Below are 16,532 nucleotides of genomic sequence, written 5' to 3' on the forward strand. Positions count from 1 at the left end.
AAACAGCTGGTAGGAGTCACACTGCACTACCAAAAAGCCTCCTTCCGCAGAGACGAGGGACTGCATGTAAACAAAGGACTATTTAGCGCAGATACACATATACCCCTCTATCGACAGCAGTCTGTCGATAGAGGGACTCATCTGGCTTAAATAACAATAGAAGAACAACACTAAAAGCTGATTGGTAATTAGATATACAGAATGTGCTCAAGCTCTAATCTTAAAGTCAAAGCAAGTCAATAAAAACATGCCCCTTTTCTTTAAGCCTGCTTCATTGAAAGAAATTATACATCTATGAAAAGCCATTTTTAATTTGTACCTATTAACTTTAATGTGAACAGGTAATTGTAACCACATTGCCGGGAAACATTTTTCATAGAAATGACCTAAATGTAAAAATGCACCTAGACAGCTGATAGTGACTAAAGAGCGGGACTGCTGTAGGGGCGGATACACCGACAGCTGCGATAAGAGAACAAGAGAGGGATCAGCTGACGGCTTGGCGGAGCTGCACAGCAACAGCGCACCGGGGAGGGCTTCTGGGGACAGACTGCCGCCTGGATGACACTACACGGTCTGCCGCGTGTTTTTGTTTTTTTTCTTCTCCTCAACATTTAGGGTGCAGCAGTGGTTGTAAGGGAGATTAAAGAAGCCTACAGTAAACCCAATTAGAGGCTGCGACGCGCGTGCAGCGAAAACCAGACACAAAAAAAACACACAGGCAGTGATTTGGCTTTGCAACCGGAAATGTGAAGAGCTGCAAGAATAGCTATGAGTAGGGAGGCAAACCCAAACGCTACAAACATTTGTCAAACATTAACACATCAACTAAACAACAAAACACGCTGGTGAGTGATTTCAACACGGATCTTTTCGGGACACTTACATTTTATTTAGTCTAATAAGGAAACAAAATCAAAGAATAAAACATCAAATAAAACAATATATTTGTTTTATTATTTAAATCAAATGATATTTTCTGCAATAAACAACCCGTAGCCGGTTTTTAGAGTCCTTCGTGTAGCCTATTAAATGCCATAACCTTCTTATGCATGGAGGTTTGCACAGTTTGATGTAGGCATACGATTATTTTCTTTATGGTGGGTTCGGGGTGTGGGGTCAGTGGTGGTTCTAGACCACTTTTACTGAGGGGGTCAAACTGGGGCCAGTTGTTTTGTCAGAGGGGAACATTAAACCCAGGTGAAAAATAGACAAAGATGATCGCTTGTAAAAAAAAAATATATATATATTATGCCAAATAATAGCACACATCATTAAATACCATGATTTATATTTGTTTCAGTATTTAATACTAGATTGTCCAGTTGTCGAGTCAAATACTGTGTATGTGTTTTTAGGGGGGCTCTTCCTTTAGGAGGGGTGGCCACAGGGGGGACCAAGCTCAGTGTTACAGGGGCACTGGCCCCTGTTGGCCCCTGCCTAGAACCACCCATGCGTGGGGTTAAACACTGAACTGCATTTGTATGACATGGTGCCATAAAAAAATATGACTGATGATGTCATACCTTTCTGTCACAAACAAGAACATTTAACAACTTTGGATTACACTTCCTCTAATCAAAACATCAAAACAAAGACTTTTACCTCAAGATGATCAACTTGGTTGAAAAAATTCTGAAGGCCACTGTGAACATGTTGGTTATTACAACACGTTATTGTCATGTCTTTTACTTCTTGTTACACAGACCTAAACTATTTTAGACTTGATTCCTAGAAAGACAGAAAAAGCAGATAAGGTCAAACCGACCACACAAAATGATCAGACAGCCTATACAGCCAAGGCCAGAGATGCAAAATCCTTACGTATGCTAGATGATTCTTTCAAAAGGCCTTCATGTGTTAGATTTATGGAGCACGCTCTGTAACCGAACAGGTCCCATGTCAACATATTTATGGACTTCTATATTCTTTGTTTTAAGCACACTGGGGGTTATGGACTTATAGCTTTTCAGTTATGTAAACAAAAGGCTTGGTAAACCAGCATTTAGTAGACTTATGACTACAATCTCGGAGGGCTCTTATAGCCGACATGTTTTCACAGTCTATTTCACGCCCTCTAGTGGTCGCATTGGTAATAGGTGAAGAGACTCCTGAGAATGACAGAAACATCACACAATGAAACACAACATCCTTGAAACTAATACGCCATCAATTTAGTCGAACTAGATGCTTTCACAGAATTAAAAGTGGCGTTGCTATGTTGTCAGGACTGTGTTAACCAGATTTCTTTATAGGTTATATAGCCTATGTATTTCCACGTGAGATAAGAGATTATTTTTTATTAAAGCAGATTGACATTTGTACATAAAGAACTAGACGGTAGCTTTGAAATTAAATCAACATCCCTAAAAAATAAAGTGTTAATAATTCACCAACATATAGCGGGCTATTTACATTTTTGTCTGATTTTATTTTTAGACTTTCCACAATATAGAGCCTGGAGGAATACAAGTTACATGATGACATTTTAATGTAAATTAATTTGTATTGATATAATCATATTTAAAAACTTATCATAGCTATATCATAAATGTTTCCATGTAAAAAGAAAATTCTGTCCTATATATCACATTGGCCCTCTCCTGCATTTTCCAAACGCATCCTTGTGTCTTGATTTTCAAATAGGGAAGGAAAAACCATGAAACTCAAAGTGAACCCTTCTGTGACATGAGAGAGATGATGATGAAATAATAACAAGGCTGGAGAAACATTCATTTAATTAATTATATTCCACCAGATATTTTAGAAAGGCAAACATGTCTTTAAAGTGAACAATATATTGGTGCTGTGCTGTGTTTTTCTTAAAGTAGCCTATCTTTACCATGACAACAATAGAAGTTCATCCCACCTGTTGCATATCCATCTCATCCCGCTAAGGAATGCACAAAATAGTTTTTTAATAAAACCAACTGTTTTTTTTCTGAATTTCCTAGAAGTAAGCAGAAGTGTGTTTTTAAAATATAAGATACTGAAAGTAAAAATGTCTCATACCAATTCCCAAAGATGACATCATAAATATATTTTTAGTATGAATGACTAATGATGGAATGAACGGGTCTAAATCCACACACAACACTACATCCTGATGACTCGTCCTGTCAAATTTTAATGTAGTTGGAGACAATATTGATTTTAACTTTGTTATCATTGATTTGATTATTGGTTAATTGAGTAATGGTTTAAAGTGTACTTGTTTGGGTATGTTAAATCACTGCATGCACTTTTTTATATTTAAAAGAAAAATATTGCACTCTTTTTCCTTTTCTGACTTTAGTGCACTTAAGCTACATGCCTATAATCTGTTTATAAAATAGATTAACGTGTTGTGTCTAAACTTCTCTGAAGTGTTATGAATTAAAAACAGCAAAACTTGGACCAGCAACATTAATGCTTTCATTTTTACATCAAAATAACATGTTTTTGTCTTTAAAATAATTGCATTATTAGCCTACAGTATGTTTTTTTTCTTATCAAGCGATAAGGAATACCTTTTTGGACAACCTAAGGTTCCTGCACACAAAGACCAGGGTCATTCCCCTTGACCTGAAATGGCAACATGGGTAAACTGTAGGCAAAACTCTAAAAAAGAAAAAATGCAAATGAGGACAAAATGTAGTTATCTCTGATTTTGTGATTTCTGTCTTAAACAACATTTTTGTTTTTATTACTCCTCCTTGTGCTTTTTGTGGTTAGATGTTGCAGGTGTTTTAATTATAGCCTAAGGATTTATGATGGAGGTAGTTTAAGCCTTTTCATATTTCTAAAGCACACAACTCTGTATAGCCTACAACTTTTTGACAGCTGAACCAGAAACATGGGTTGAGACAGCATGAGAACAGAGAGGTCGACAGATATCCGGGCAATTCAAACAGGATTACAAACAGTAGAGATTTGAACCTTTTTGAAGGTCTGTTGATGGAGGTGATCAGAGCAGAGGCAGGGAGAGATGGCCATGAGGATAGAGAGAGAGAGAGAGGGAGGGAGGGGGAGAGACAGAGAGAGAGGGGAGAGTTTGGAGAAGAGCCGGGGACTGCCCATGGTGGAGGGGCGGAGCAGTAAGCATGCGCTGAGCTGGCAGACTCTGAGCTGGTCCTGACGGGCTGGCTGGGCTCCTGGTGGCTGTCTGAGCGCTTCAGACGGTGGTGGGGGAGACGACCATCAACAATCAGCGTGTCCTCGAGTGCTCAGAGGAAATCAAAACAAACAGAATAACTGCAGAAAAGAAACGCAAACTGCCCCTCCTCGGCATCTGGAAAAAGCACCGAAGAAGAAGGAGACGAACCTCCCCTTCAACCCCACACCCCATCGCCAACCCGCCCAATCTTACCCGACCCACCAGTTCGTGCCATCCCTCTGGTCTGGACCGCCCTCCTACCCTGCCAGGAGAACCACGACCACCCATAGGAAACCCCCACTTGACCAGCGTTGCCATTAAGCGATGCGCTCTGAATCTGGAGAAACCACCTTTGCGTTTTTGATGCACTACACAATCTGTGGTCTTCGTTTTTCTTCAGCGGGAACACTTGAGGCTACGGATCTGAGTGTTTATACTTTTTGACGGGTTTCCAGAGCCATGATAACAAGCAGAATATATCTTCACACGGCAACAGACTCGGCTGTCACTCCTTAGATTAGTCTTTTTTTTTTTTTTTTAAACAACCAGCTGTCACATACGCTGTGTTTGAGCTTCTGTGTGATTTCCATGCTTAGAAATATTCCTGACAATGGTCTGGGAACGGACCGCCTCTTTAGACACCTAGAAATATTTTTTCAAGAAGCTTCAGCCCTGTGTTTTGTTTTTGTCAAAGAAAAAGCTACACATTGACGAGGAGTCATTGGACACAGACTCCGCTTGAGCCGTATAGGACTTTGCGTGCGAAGTTTGCACCGGGAAAGAGGGGGGCCAAGTCGGAGATATCTCATCCATACACGGCATTTTCCCGGTAAGGTAAGAGAGCCGCAACACTATCATGCATGCCAGTCCTGCGTTCTGTGTCTGCTGTCATGTGTGCACACGGTGGCCGGAGTGCGCGGCTTCATGTGAAATATGCCCGAGTTCAAACAGGGTAGTGACCTATTTTCCAGAGTCTCTCTCCAGCGTCGCGTCCAGACCCAGTAGCCCGTACTCCCAACACTGTCACACTCAAGGCCGGTCACGTCCGACGTGGCTCCACCGGCGTGTGTGCCATTTACGCAGACAGCCATCTAAGGTTAGCACGCCTATTTCCATACGGGAGCGACTGTTGGCGCGTTTCTGCATCCTCGCCCTCCTCAACCCTGTGAGGCATGTTTTTTTGTTTTTTTTAATAGCAGAATCACAAATCCTGCTCTGCACAGGGGCGTTCATCTCAGCACAGCCAGCTGTTGTGCAAGACGCAGGCTCGCTCTGATTCGTCTGATGTTCTGTCACAACATCTGATAAAGAGTTCAACGTCTGCGGGCTGCTGTGTCCCTCGCTACTAAACCAGTGATGTAGGCGATTGGTAAACAGAGAGGTGACTAATGTCAGTGTGACCATTTGAGGTGAACACCCCCCAAAGAACATGCTTGTTTTCAGTTTTATATGATGTTATGAAATGATCCTTAATTGTCACAACAGATCTGCATGACCGAAGCCCATGAATTCCTTTAATCACCTCTTGTCAGGATGGTTCCCATACTAAGTAATGATTGGAACTGGTGCCATCTTTGTCTTGCCATTTCATCAATTTTGTTTTGACCAACTCTAAGTGAGTTGAGGCCAAGTATGTAGTGCAGGGGGCAAGGATGAGCACAGGCATAGAGGCTTGAATAAAGAGCTATTTTCCTCCAATTAAGCAATTCCACTGTCCCTAAGCCTAATTGTGTGCACACTGGGACTCAGTTTGGGATGGACCTTCTCCCCATTGGCTGCCTCCCATGGGCCCATTGTTCCAGAAGATGCCAGGGGAAAGAGCAGGGCCTTGCCAAGGCAGACCTAACAAGCCCCTGTGCTGGAGTGGAATAAGGCCGGATCATTAAAAAGCATTAGTCCGCAGTGCACATCGAGGCACACTCAAGGGGCTGCAGTTGTATTTTGGATCAGAGGAGGATATCTGTGTATTTCCAAGGTGGCTGTGAGTGGTGCTGTTTGAACAATATACTGTAACTTGGGTGCACGAGAGGAACTGTCACACATATGAGACATGGAGGAGGTCTGGCTGTGCTCCCACTGGACCTCTCTCAAAGTGGGGAAGGGGAGTAGTGAAAGAGGCCACGCAGGCTTTGTGCAGAGGGAGGACTTTGACTCCTTCGTCTCCCTCCCTATTCCAGGCCCCTGCTATTTAATCCATAACCCCTCTCTGAACTGTGAGCGCAGGTGCTTCCAACATCCACAGCCTGCATTGTTTATTCAATCAGCTGATGATCAGTTCAACCTCAGGTCAACCATAACATCCATCTGACAGGAAGTCCAGGGCCAGACGGAGGGGCGTCCATCACCATCAGCACACTGGCATATAGGTGAAGCCTCTCTTACGAAGCACTTCACTGCAGGATAGAGGTTCTCGGCTCCACCATAAAGCCAGATGTCTGCTGGAGTCCAGCTGTGCATCCCTGTGGTGGCATTCCACACTCACAGGATGTGTGTGATTGTATACGCAGCCTTTTTTAGCTGTACATTTTCTTGCCCTGACTGCATGCTTGGCCAGATGTATATGTGTGGACAGCTGCAGGGAGCAACAGCTTGCACACAGTTTTGACACCACCTTGCTTCACCTGCTGCATTAGGATCCCAAAAGACGGGATAAAGCTTTGGCGATTTCCCATCATGGCTACGCCTGAAATCAAATCACATGCTTAGATGTCACCTCCAGTCCCCAAATGTTCCTGTGACTTCAGATTTTGCCCCACTCTCAACCACAACTGTGTGACATCATACCCACAAGGCCCCAAACTGTGTGAGGGAAAGGCTGCTTTATGGTGGAAAAGGTGGACCCTAATGGCTTATTCCTGCGTCAGAGAGCAACCGCTAGGCATGTGGTGGAGGGATGGTGGGAACCCACAGTGCACTTGTACTTAATGCCTTGAACCAGGATAATAAAAGTGTACCGCATCTGATATAAAAAGGGACAAAATCAGCTGTTTTTTTGCATTGTGAGTATAGTGCAAAACAGACACTCCAGAGTCTTAGATAACAGGAGTAAGTTGTGTTTTGTTGACATGTTGTGGGATGGCTAAAATATGCCTCTGCCACTCGAGGAAAAAAAACTTTTAAAGAGCACTAGAACTGCTCCTATTAGTGGCTGTAATCTAAGTGGCACAAACTCCTGTGGGAGAGCCAGCGTAAGTGTTTGAATTGATATCACAGTGGGGTTCCATAGCTGCTGAGGATAACAGTCTAGTTGAAAGGCAACTGAACAGCAGGGGATGGAGGATTACAGTTGTCAGTGAATGAGGCAGCATGCAGGGAAGACAAGGCACCTGATACACACTTAGATTTATCTCCACAGGGATAACAGCCACTTTATTATAGATTCCCATGGTTGATAAGTCCAACGTTGGTTTCATTATCAGAGAAGAATCTTGTGATCAAATTTCATATCAGAAATGGTTTGCATTTATGCATTAGGCTGTTCAAAATGAACATATGACGAACAATTAGGTCATGTTCAAGCAGGCAAAAGAAGGCAATTTGGAAGACCCAAAAAAACTGCAGTGTCTACTTGAGGCCGGCTGAAAAGCTGGGGAATCCCAATTTGATCCCATTTTAGATGTTCCCATGCGTATTTTTACAGCAGAAATAAACATGTTTACAGCCCTGTTCAAATAATGGTTTTGGTCTCAGTAGATCCTTTCTTCATAAGTAAAAAACTTTATTTGGGTTGTTTGTTTTTGTATCTGTTTTGGTCTCATCGAGGTTAAGACTTATGCAGTCTGAGTTGACTGACAGGTGGGTGTGTTGTAGCTTTTTGCTAGAAGGCTGAAGGCCCGCCTCAGCTCTACCTCTCTACCTTTTAGATTAGTTAGGTTGAGATAACATGTCAAATATGGCGACTGCAATAGGTTGGCTTCAAAACGCCTCTTTAGAATCCAATGGGCTGTGACTACGTCCATATAGTCTGTGGTATGTTGAAAAGAGATGCACATCCCAGCTCTTGACCTTTGATTGGATTTTTAAATGTCAGAGAAGATGCACAATGAAGCCATGTGTCCCTTCAGTCAAATGAGGTGGAGAGTGTTGGGTAATGTGGTATCCATGGCCAGATACAAATAGAGTCTTTTAAATTATATTATATGTGAATATCTGGCCCGTAAACACTTTTTCGCTTTTGTTTAACTTTTTGTGTTGATTGTTGTGATGATTTATCATTTCATTATCAATTCTTCTGCTTGCCAAACAGATTTTTTTTAGCAAATTTTTGCAGCTGATTTTGCAGATGAAACTTTTCGAACCACACGGTCAAAAACACCACTTTGAAACATTAAATCTCAGTAGAAATGGAGCTGCATCAATATCTCTACTTGTTAAAGATTCTCTCTGCTCTTACATGCTGACAGTCCAGCTGTGTGCTTTATTTTCCATGAAGAATCTTCGCACCAATCATTGCCATGTGTGTAGCAGTGGAGGTGACACATTCATACTCTGGAGTGTTGCCATGTGATGTGACCGTGCTGAGTGACGGCCTGACTCCTGGATCTGTGTGTTAAGAATGGTGGAAGCGGATACAGATCTTGACTCACATGGGTTTGCAAACTGAAGGGGACCAGTGCATACCGTCCTGCTCCCTGGCTGGCTGGGCTCACGGGCCGTGCATTTTTCTGCAGTTAAACTGTAACCACTAATCGCCTCCCGGCCTCACTGTTTCCTCTTGGAGCAGACCATGCCTGTGTCCCAAGTGTGAGTTAAAATGCCCCCTAAGAGAATATATGGTCTATCCTTGTTTAAATCACCTGTGAGGGACTCCCTAAATGAGCGCAGGACTCTTGCTCTTCCTGCGAGTATCTGCCTTGGTGAAGTTTTAGGGGTCAGTTCCGCTGCTGCAAGTCTGCAGGCCTGCATTTCCAAAATAAACACAGACAACTCTGTGCCTCGCTCCAGCTACCCCACCCTACGTCTTCTCGTTCTCTTTAATGCTGCTTCTGCGCTCTCTGCTCAGCGTTTCTATCGTGAGAGAATTTCAGCTCGCCTAGCCGTGCAGACAATACGCAGACCATGTCTGGGGCAGGGCGCACTTGATGAGGAAAGAGTCAAGAAAGAATACAGGAGTGAAGCCAAGATTTGAAGAAATAACAGCAACGTAAAGGCGCTGTGAGAAAAGGGAATAAAAGAAAGCCTGTTTTTGGTCCATTGTGGGTTCATATCTGCCAACAAACTTCAATGTCTGACTTATAAATAATACAAAATTTGGATGTTAGTGGATCTTTTACATGTCCAGGGTCTCATTTCAAGGAGCTGTGAGTTGTACAGTAATATGCTCCCAGCAATGCAGTTTGAGTGAAGACACAGCTGGTTTGTATTATTATTTACTTGCTTGGCCAACACCCTGAATTCTCCAACATACCCTCAATAGCTCTACACCAATTCAGTTGTATTGAGGTATGTTTGTTTGTGTTTGAAGAGAAAAGAAAGGGAGGAGTTGGACAAGAGGGGCTGAGGATGAGGAATAACATGCTGAGGAAGGAGAACAAGAGGAAAGGGATCGATGGTGAGGTTCTTTTTTAAAGCAGGGGTTGAGGGAGAGACGGGTGAGGCATTTCTGAAACTCACATAAGGCTCTCATGTCTGGGCCTGGGCCTGGCTCCCTGTCTGGGCATATCCAGTCCTGTCAGCGAGCTTCCAGACTTTGCCCCCTTCATATCCCCCCCTCCTCCCTCCATCCCTGACTCTCTGGGACTCCATCTCCTCTTTGCCTTTAACTCCGCTCCTGTTCCTTTTGTGCCCTCCCTCCCTCACGTCTTTCGTCTCCCACTTTCCACGAGCCCCCGGCTTCATAAGTGACGCTTACATTATATAAGACCTTCTCCATCTTATACATGCAGTAAAAGAGAGAGGGGGGGGGGGGGGGGGTGAAAGTTTGGCTGGTTAAGTGTTTACCTTCTCTGTGGTATTGTGGAGATGTTGCCAGCGCTAACTCAACTCATATGTGTCGTGGCTGTTTTTCTTTCTTCTGAGGGAGCCTTATGTATGTATGTTTAAAGTTTAAAGTTACATTTGGTGAAATAAGACCTAATCCGACCTCAGTTTCTTCAATCACAATAGCTGAACTGCTTTTACTCGGTTGCTTAAAGTCATATTAATTGACTTCACCTTGAATAATGAGCATCCACTATCATAAAGTAGCTTGTCTCTTTCATCTACAGCGTTCAGTGCTTCAAAGAGTTCTTGCTCCTGGTTTTCTGGGTCTCAATAAATGGTGTTGTCAGTCAGAGTGAGCGTGGCTATGTCTTAATTGATTCTAAATGTCAGTATTGATTCAGCACAGAAGAGTGTGTAGGGGCATGAATATCGCCGTGAACTTCTGCACTAATTGAGATCCTTCCTCAGGCTCGTTCTTTCCAAGGCTGCTGATAGGTATTCTGTATGATTGTGTTTGTCCACGGTACATTTATTAACCCTAGCTGTTTGGTAACTTTCACCAAACAAAAAGAGGAATCAGCTCCAGATCTTTCTTTTTTTCCCCAACAGATCGCACATTCAGCCAGTACATTCAAAACCAAGAATTGACTGCTTCTCCGTTTTACAGCATTATGCTCAACTCTGTCTGTCGCTATCTCCGTTGCCCTCCATCTGTCCCTTTGCATCTGTCTCCCCACTCTCTTCTTTCTGTGTCTCTCTCTCTTGGATGGAGTCGCAAAAAAGATAAAAGCTGTAGGGTGGAGCTTGTCACTTAGTCGAGCTAGAACACAGGGAAACGGAGAGAAAATGAGAGGGAGGGAGATAAAGAGAGAGAGAAGAGAGAAAAGACTGTCATATTGACCTTGTCTTATTGCCAGCCATGGTGGGAGGAGAGGGGAGGGGGGGGCACAGGGCGGAGGGTTACTCAGAGAAAACAGGCGCTCCATGTGAGGAGGGAGAACACAGAGCTGCCGTTAAGTTGGCACAGCCTCACATGGAAAAGACAACACGAGCTTTGTGTGTATGTGAGATCACTGTGGAGGGAGGCAGAGGGCCCAAATGGAGGTATATAGGAGACAGTATGGGGGGCACGCCCAAATTTAAAGGAGCAGGAACTCGCCCTGCAACACGCACAAACACACATCACGTCACTTTGTCTGCTAATTTCTCGCTGCTGTTTTGTATTTCTCCCTCTTCCTGTTTTCTTCCCTTCTTCTCTTTGGGTTTGGAAGCGGAGCCCCTGCCCTGTTCCTTCTCTCTGTACACAAACACACTCATACACACATATAGGATCACGAACACACACTAATGGAGACCCTCCCTGTCCAGAGCACATCTGGCTCTGTGTGGGCCTCCCCCTTTCTTGGCTCTGTCCTGTGCGGCATGGCTGGTGCACAGGTGTCACCCAGGCCTCTGCAGGGACAGGGAGGGGCCGTCGAGGAATTCAGGGATAAAGAAGTTGAAAAGAAAAGACATGGTAGAAGTGTGTGATAAGACCTCATACTGACACGGAATAAAGAGGGCACCCTACACCCCGCCCCACCTCATGTCTTGCCCCCAGCCTCCCGGAGGCCGTGTTGCATAAAGCTGTTGCTCGGGATCATATTACCTTGGCTAGTGAATATGGAGACTTGCTTCCCAGAGAGTTCACTATGTGCTGCTGGTTCACCGAGTTGCAGGCAAAGAAAAGTAGTTGGGGTCAGTGTGCAAAGACGAAAGGGGTTTGTTTCTCATGCGTGTGGTGCCATAATATTCCCGTCCAGGAAATGACTGTGAAGCAGGCACACCCCTCCCAAAGCTGGAGCAGTACCACAGCACTCTGAACTGGTCTGAACTCCACAACACAGCCAGCGTGCTGTGCGCTGCTGGTGCATGTGTGTGCCTGTATATAGGGGACTTTACTGTCAGTGTGTAAATGTTTGCATTTATTATATTACTCCTACCTCCTTCCTAATGTCCTTGAAGTCGTCATTGGGAGAGTCAACCCCAATTGGCTCAGCAAACAGTGCTGAAACACAGCCCGGGTTCGCTTGCTTATCGTACCACAGTTTCCATACGCATTTCACCCCAATTAATCTGCCCTCAGCATGTTTTTAACTGTGTGTGGGAGAGAGGGGAGAGAAAGAGAGAGATTCCTGGACATGCTCCCAACCCTCCTACCCAGTGGCTAAGGCTGTGCTCTCACCAGTGAGGGAATAAAATGTATATCTGCGATTTAGTTTAACTGCAGCTGCTTTGCAAGCATGCATGCATGCACACCTGTATGCCTCGTTTGGGGCCAGAGTTATTTCTCTTAAAGCTAAAATTCCACTTGCAGATTTAGGGAGTGGCCAATGGCAGCCTTTTGTTTGTGCGTTGAGTGTGTGTGCTGAGGAAAGCTGGTATTTTAAAGATTTAGGCAGGTGCCACTGCTCTTGCATTCCTAACCTGACCTTATGGTCACTTCTGCTGCCTTTAGGGGAAGTTTGTCTCTACAAAGCAAGCAAACCAGAGATGTGTTTCATGTGAATGTGTGTGTATGTATGCTTTAAAAATCATTTGTGTCTTTGTGCATGGTGTTTGATAAGATCACCCTTTGCATGCATGCATCTCTAAAGTGAAAAGAGCTTAGCTTACCACGGCATACCTATGACAATATGCTCACAGTCCCAACATGATGTTATATGCACTACTAAAGCATGGAGGAATGGAGAAAAGCGAGGTTATTTTGTTGGAAATGCAGAATGTTAAAATGCTAGATCATATAACCCCCATACTTGAATTTCATAGCGCCATTCAAGCTGTTCAAATAATGCTAATGTTGGTGTGAGTCAGCTGGAATGACAGCATTTAGTGTGGGAGTAGCAAAGCACCATCACTTCCGAAACAGAGGCCCCATCCAGCAACCCTATCAAAACGGACACAGCTGGTTAGTGGGCTGTTGGGAGGACAATGATCTGGGATGTTGTGCTGTTTGGTGCTCCAGAATCAAATTAATTCAGAAGTTCCTGCATTACCTTTAACAGCCCCCATTCATTTCACCACATGGACGTAAAACAAAGACATGTTCATCCCAAGTTTAGTTGTGAAAGTTGCCAATCTGTAAAACAGCGCAGTTAACTTTAATCGTGGTATATTTTCTTCTATCACCCACCATCAGCTCCAACAGCCACAGACTGTTTTTCCTCCTTCTCTCATTGGCTTCATTCCTTCTTTTCTTTCTCCCCCCTCTCCCCCCCCCACCTCTCTTCTTTCCTCTCCTGTTGCTTTCCTACTGAGCGTGGTGTGTTGACGCCCCTGCTTGGCTGGCGAGCCGACTCCAGACCCTGTGATTGCGCGCAGGAGTCGGAGGATTGCATCACCGCCTGTGGGGAGAGGCCACAGGAATGGACTGAAAAGGAGGGGGGGAAGTACAGAACAGAGAGAGTAGGAGAAGTGAGGGGTCAGTGAAGGAGATACAGGGAAGACAGTGATGACGCATGATGGAGGAAGAGCCAGAGGAAGAGGAGAGGAAATTGAGAGAAATATTACGAGTGAGAGTTGGAGCTTGCTGCAGGAGGTGGAGAGACCCAGCAGAGTTAGTGGGAGGTCAAAGTAAAACAGGGTGGGGATGTCGATCAAATCCCCTCAGTGCAAAGACAAACACATACTTTTTACTCCTCTCTGCTCCTCTCTTTTACTCTCTTCTCTTCTCATTGATGGAGGTAGGCCTCCTGCTGTGTCCATGGATTCCTGCCTTCCTTTTCACTCTGCTATGAAACTGCTATGTTGTGAAATGCCCCACGTTATTGTAAGATTACTCACCACTCATCAAAGCCTACAATACCGTTGTGCGAAGTGCCTCAAGCATTCTTGTTGGGTTGCTTTACTGCCTCAACACTCTGAGTCATCGACCCTGGGAGCGATTATCTGTTTACCCCTGATTGCTGTTCTGATATTAGATTATTTAAACTGTTCTGGTTGATAAAAAAAAAAATCGGACTTCCTGTCTGATAGGTGGACGAAAAACTAGCCAGTGACTCAAAACACATGTTGCTGCACATGGGCCCTCAAACGCGTCCTGTTCATGTCATATAGCAGCAACTAGGGAGGCTAATAAATTTACTGTGGCTTGAGAGAAGTTTCCTAGCTGCATGCCAATTTGCTGCTACTCTTTGCTCTCAAACCTGGCTCTTCACTTTTCATTTGTTCTGTCAAACTAGTTGAATTGATTGCAGAGCAGATTGTCAAATGATATGTGTACCCTGCAGCATGGTCTGTCCTCTTCAAATGAATAACAGGGTGAAAGAAGACATCTCAAGGGCTTTGTATGAAGGCAGACTCTGTTAGATTTTTATTTCATTTGAAAGATTGAAGTCAAATTTGCATTCCCAAAAGGCAACTATTATTTTATACGTCTGACAATGCAGGCTTCCCTTGATATTCAGCTGTCATCCTTTCCCCAAGCCGACCATGCTAGAGTCGAGTCAGGTCACTGTGTCGTGCGATAATCCCGGGTTTAGCAGCCCATAAGGCTTTCGGACACAATGTGAAATCTCAGTCAGATGGCTGTTTATAGATCATTTTGTAGCCTAATCTCACTTTATGCCAGACTACGGGGAATTGCTGTGCTGTATAGTCTTGTCCGTCTTCAGTGTTTTTTCTCATATTATAATATGGCATCACTCGTTCCCTTTAATGTTAGATGTAGCCTGGTATGACGTTTTTTCTTTTCTGCATAACACTCCACATTTGTGGGGTTTAAAATGCACATTTTATATTATATGCCAGTATGCATGCAGGTCTATCATGCAGCACGGCAATGAATTGCAGAAATGTTGCTTCCTTCCATCTGTTGACTAATGTGCCTGTCCAATAGTCTGAATGAATCAATAAAAAAATAAATGGGTGTTTGATAAATAAATAAATGGGTGGGGCATCCGTGTAGCTCAGTTGGTAGAGCAGGCGTCTCGTGTTACACTCGTCACAGGTTCGACCTCCAATCCTGACGCTGTTAGGTGCTCTCATCCCCCACTCTCTCTCTCTCTCCTCACATGTTCTATCTCTTCCTATCTGTCACATCAGGGAAAGGCCTAAATGTCCAAAATATATATATATAATCTTTATGAAAAATAGTGCAAAAAATGTCATGCCCATTCCTCAGAGCCAGGTCACAATTTGTCATTTTGTTCAAAAACAGTCCAAAACCTCGAAGATATTCCTTTAATACAGCTTTTAAATTGTTGAAAAACAGCCTCATGAAAGAGCTAAATCATTTGATTATGGATCTTTTTATATAATCAACTATTAACTGATTGTTTTAGCGTCCTTGTAATGCTTCTTTTTCTGCCTGTTCATGATTGAACTTTTCAAGCAACAACTGAATTGTTCTTTGTTTGGATGTTTTCATGTTCAGTGAAGCCGACACATTGGCCGGTTACACTCCATAAAAATAGTGCTATAATTACCATTCTCCAGAGCTTGAGATTGCGCCTGAGTCATCATAAAGTTTTTTCTTCTATGAATTAACCTAGTAATGAATCCATTTTAAGTCACAACATGGCATCTAATTTCCTTATTCTATATTCTATAATACCCTCTTCAAAGGCCGCTTGTCAACCTGTGAAATACTTTTACTTTAGATTTTGTGAAGTCACATTCCAACACTCTCAATCACGAAAAGGATTTACCTAAATGTCCAAACAAAACACAAGACGGACAGAAACTGCCTGAGGATAGCAAACGTCAGACGGTACAACCCCGGAGAGAGATCACTTTAAGCGTGTGTTTCTGTTTTTTCATCTCGGAGTCCTCTTTGACAACAAACCACAAGCGTGCCCCGCCCTCCTCCTTCTCTCCCTCCTCCCCTCTCTCCCTTCTCTCCCTCCCTCCTGGCACCTTCCCTCCCTGCCTGCCCTCTGCCTGGAATTCTTCAGTGTCTGAACGCTCTGGCTGGAGGCCATCGGTAGCTCGCTGAGAAGCTTCCTGTTGCACTCTCTCCTCCCTTCTTCAATCTATCTATCGCTTTCTTTTTCTTTCCTTCCTTCACTCACTTACTCCTTTCATTCCATCTTATTACATTTTTTACCGCTCTCTCCTCCCTTTCATCTTTGTCTTCTTATTTTTCAAGCTTAAACTCTTAAAATTGGTGGTGATACAGTCATGTATTTAATCTAACTGTGTCCTAGTTGAAGCATGTGAACGCACGTGTCCCTCTGTGTCTGTAGTGCAGCCGTCTTGACTTCAGCGCTCCAACAAACTGTCTTCTTCCTCAATTACCCTTCCCCAATGGCCTCATGCATGCTGCTATTACATAACACTGTTCAATCCTGTGTGCCTTCATGCAACAGGGGGAAAGGAAGGATGTTTATATGTACAGTAAAAGAAAACTTGGTGCATGAAAACTGAATTTGTTTTTACAACATTCATTTATTTGAATAAATGGTGTGAATAAGGGAAGTCACTTGGCAATAACAAG

The 16,532-nt window shown here is 43.7% G+C and overlaps 1 protein-coding gene across 3 annotated transcripts in view; it reads left to right on the top strand.

Annotated features, from left to right (window-relative positions):
- The first annotated feature begins 4,106 nt into the window (after window positions 1–4,106).
- Window positions 4,107–16,532, top strand: part of glis2b (GLIS family zinc finger 2b) — a 28,574-nt gene continuing 16,148 nt past the window's right edge. For 2 of the 3 annotated variants that reach the window (XM_020648466.3, XM_065964486.1), the window contains exon 1: window positions 4,107–4,969. The gene's annotated coding sequence lies outside the window, so the exon portion shown is untranslated. The remainder of the gene's footprint in view (window positions 4,970–16,532) is intronic. The other variant, XM_065964485.1, reaches the window with a different exon arrangement.

Source organism: Labrus bergylta, chromosome 16, assembly GCF_963930695.1.
Source record: "Labrus bergylta chromosome 16, fLabBer1.1, whole genome shotgun sequence".
In the NCBI taxonomy this organism is placed as follows: domain Eukaryota; kingdom Metazoa; phylum Chordata; class Actinopteri; order Labriformes; family Labridae; genus Labrus; species Labrus bergylta.